This window comes from Pygoscelis adeliae, unplaced genomic scaffold (assembly GCF_000699105.1).
Source record: "Pygoscelis adeliae isolate BGI_AS28 unplaced genomic scaffold, ASM69910v1 Scaffold33, whole genome shotgun sequence".
Lineage (NCBI taxonomy): Eukaryota > Metazoa > Chordata > Aves > Sphenisciformes > Spheniscidae > Pygoscelis > Pygoscelis adeliae.
In genome coordinates, this window is record NW_008824413.1 from 1,853,138 (window position 1) to 1,857,563 (window position 4,426).

Sequence of the window (4,426 nt, forward strand, 5' to 3'; positions counted from 1 at the left end):
CTTTTAAAAAATCTTCATTTTCCTATAATTCTTTGGATTTCTTATGTTTGTTATGTAATAGTAAAGTGTTGTTTTTGTCTAATTTTAGTGCATTATGATCACAGTTTCTGTTTTAACCAGGAGGAGTCCTGTGCACTCAGGATTAGAAATGGTCACTAAAGGTATCTAAAAATTTAGGCATGACAGTCCTCCCTGATATGAGACTACGTTCACTAAGAGGATTCTCCCATTCACGTTTTCTGCCCTTGCATCTCAATGACCTTTTTTTCCAAATCCAGTCACTGTTGTTATGTTAGTCAGATGACTGATAGAGTAGTCCTCAAACTATATTCCTCCATTTTTAGCGACTCAGTTTCAGCCTGTAGAAATTCTGTGGTGCATGTTCGTTCAATTAACTTCATTAGTCTCAAGACTTTCTTGAACATTCCATAACAATTCTTCACAGGTGCATCTTGCGGTCCATTTTAATATAACTCATTCCTGGGTATTACAAGTCTCCTGCTGACTACCTTCTTCCAATTGTGCCAGACCTGCCTATTCAGTTAATATTGTCAATTAGAGCCAAGCATTCAATTTTATTTCTTTATTTTTTTGGTGTCTGAGTAGAAACACACTGATTTTTGAACTTGGTCTGCTCAGCTGTTTTAATTGGTATTTAAACTGAACTTTAGTTGGTGAGATTGCTCTTCACTATTTAATGCCTGAATGTTATTAGCTTTTCTGTCTTCTCTTTTCTTGAAGATGTTTTATTGCCCTTTACGCTGAAAGATGTAAAGGGCAATAAAAGATTCCAAACTTGGCTCTTCTGTACCAGTCTGTGTTCCCCAATTACTAGTTTATATCACTCTTCTCTCCTCTGGTATACTTGAGTGCCAATGACTCAGCTTCCTTTTTGGTTCAGCTGAAGTCCATCCTTTCCATACCTACTCCTTATATTCTAGAAGTTCTCCAATTCATAAGAATTATAAATCTGCATCAGTTACTCAGTTGTGCATTCTGGCCTCCAGGATGTAGGCATCTCAGAAGATGCTACCATGATCTCTAGTCTCTTAGAGAACAGCTTAAATTTTCCCTCTGGAAAGGGACCATAAGAGATGGTCTATGTTTCATTGCTTTCATCTCCAGCAGTCAAGTCACAGCCATCATACACCCAACTATGCATTCAGTAGCCTTTTTCTATTATTTGACATCCCTACTTCCCAGAGGGTATATTAGATGCAGGGTGACGTGAAGCAATCATTTAAGGGGAAAGTCCCATTGATTGGTTTGTTTCCCCTTTCAGCTAAGTGCACTTCTACTTCAAGGTGTTCTCTCATCTCATCAATGCAGAGCCTGTGAAGGGTCTGCAGTGTAGCCTTGGGAGCTGTTTACAGACTGAACCAGAATTAATTCTTTCTTCAAGACAATTGCTTTCTCTAATAGTTTTAATTTTATAGAAGAAGTTGTCATATGATTGCAAGGATATATTATAATACATATATATATTATAATATTTTTTAGCAAGAAAATGAAAGGAAAAAAGATACTGCATTAAACAGAAGCATAGTATTTCTAGTACAGTAAAGAGATGGTCAACAACAAAGGTACTGAAATGCCCAAATAACTTTGTCCATGTAAGAAAGTGCATGTTCAAAACCACTAGAAACACAAAGAGTATTTGGAAGCGTGCTTCAGATTTGGCCATTTAAGATCTGTTTGACTTAGTCCAATCCTGGAGGATAGATCAATAGATACATTTACATATCTATTAATTTGAAATATTTTAGGTCAAAGTCAGGCCTTTATAAACATGAAAGAATTTCTATCTTTAAGTGACGTTCTTGTCATAAGCATTTGTTAAGGAACTTCAGAGGAAGACGGAGTATTGAGGAGGGAAGGGCAGAGGAGCGCAGTGGATGGATTTATTTGAATTGTGTGTAGAGGCAGACTGCTTCTTTCAGTTAGAATTTTTCTAATATGTTTTCAGCAAACACCACCATTGGTTTAGTAATGATGAATTTATATTTATTTAACACAGTTCATCTAAATAAGTCCCAAAGTGATTTAATAAATCTACTAAGAGATAGAACTGATTGTAGATAGTTTTAAAGAAAAGTGGTTAAGCCAGCACTGAATTTTAGCTACCCATAAGGTGAACAGTAAAAACAAACAAATAAAGAAGTAGTTTAGGTGAGTATGATGTAAGCATATCTGTCTTTGAAAAATGTGCCAGAGAACATCTGTATTTCCTAATCCTGTTGGTTCGGTGTTTCACACCAGTGCTGTAGAAGCCCCATAGTCCTTTTTGGTGAAAAGATCATGTCCATTTTGTACATTGGGATTGAATGCCAGTGGGAGTAGCCTGTACTCTGGTCCGTGTTCTCCAGAGACCAGCTGTGCACTTGTGTGAAGCCAGGCTGATCATGGCACAGTAACACTGAGGCTAAACAAGGGCTGCACCTTCAAAGCAGTATCACCCTGAAGAGCACCCGTGCAGGTTCATTGTTGAGCATGTAACAAACTTTAATGGGATAAGTCATCTCATTTTGTAACATTCTCACTGTTTTTTTGTGTTTTGGGGGTTTTGGGGGGTTTCTTTGGGGGGGATGGGGTGTTGGGTTTTTTTGTTTCTTTTTAAACAGAAAAGATGGTCCAGTGAGTGAAGCTGTGAACTGGGACCCAGAAGTTCTGTGTTCACATTGAATTCAGACAGACTTCCTGAAGGACCATTTATAGCTCATGGAATTTGTCCTATGCTTCCGTTCTTTCTCTGCTACATGGAGTTGCCATTTATATGATGAGAAAATCATTGCAGTTTCGTGGGAATAAAGACTGCAGATAGCTAAGGGCTATACTAAAAAAGCAGACTATGCTGGAATGAAACAAAGAGGGATATTATGAAGAAAAATATAACCCTGCACATTTAATTTGTTGTTGGAATACCATCTAGTACATCCCATCTAATAGTAAAATGCTTACATTAACATTGTAGGTCTTTTCATGAGAAAGTCTGTAGAAAGGTCAGCAAGTGTCATCAACTTATTTTATTGATGTACTGGTAATTGAAGCTTATTAGAGGATTATCTTTCTACTGAACCATATGCTTTGTAAGTGTCTTATACCTTACATTGAATAGTAAGAAAGTAGCATCAAATTAATTTAGACATTTCAATTATTAAAGTTGGTTTTTAGGATGGGGTCAATATCTCTCTAAGTAGACTGGAGATAGAGACTGATAATACATGTAGCAGATCCAAGCGCACTGGTTAGCATGTGCATACGATGCATTCAGTGAGGTGCCATTAACCCTAACATTGTGTTTTATACATTGGGGCATTAAGATGAATGAGAGCCTGTTGCAATATTCACAAAGATAATTGCTATAATGTGTCACACAATCTGAAGATGCTTTGTATAAATAATTCCTAACATTTTTTCAAATATCACTTCCCTATATGAAGTATGTATAAGATAAATCTGTAGCCAGCCTTAATGGGTTAATAGGCATGAATCAGATGGGGAAATAGTATGCAGTATTTTGGGAAATGCTTATCAAGGGTAGGATTGATCTAAAACCAGTTTTTCAAATTGAAAACCTTGAGTCACTTTGACAAAGTCATTTATCCTACCAGTTTGTCTCCATTAACTACAGATGTAGCCTGGGTGACTGTTACGCAGCCTGTTGTGTCTGTGATAGTTAAAATGCATCAAATACTCTCATGGATAAATGATTAAAGTTTTACATGGCTAAAACTAATCAACTACTTAGGACCTCATCAGCTGTCATTTTTGCCAATAACCTTTCCACTGCTAATACAATTTGCTGTAATGTATACCTACCCCTTTTAGGTGGTCCAAGGTCATCAAAATAGATTCATCGTTGTCAACTTCCGTGTAACTTGGAAGACTGCAATTTTTATTTCAGAACGGAGGAAGAGCTTCTGTGCCATAGAATCATTATTATTATTAAGGTTGGAAAAGACCTCTAAGATCATCAAGTCCAACTGTTGACCCAACACCACCATGCCCACTAAACCATGTCCCTATGTCGCCGCATCTACATGTCTTTTAAATACTTCCAGGGATGGGGACTCAACCACTTCCCTGGGCAGCCTGTTCCAATGTTCAACCACTCTTTCAGTAAAGACATTTTTCCTCACATCCAATCTAAACCTCCCCTGGCACAACTTGAGGCCATTTCCTCTTGTCCTATCGCTAGTTACTTGGGAGAAGAGACCGACACCCACCTCGCTACAACCTCCTTTCAGGTAGTTGTAGAGCACCATAAGGTCTCCCCTGAGCCTCCTTTTCTCCAGGCTAAACAACCCCAGTTCCCTCAGCCGCTCCTCATAAGACTTGTTCTCCAGCCTCGTTGCCCTTCTCTGGACACGCTCCAGCACCTCAATGTCCTTCTTGTAGTGAGGGGCCCAAAACTGAACACAGTATT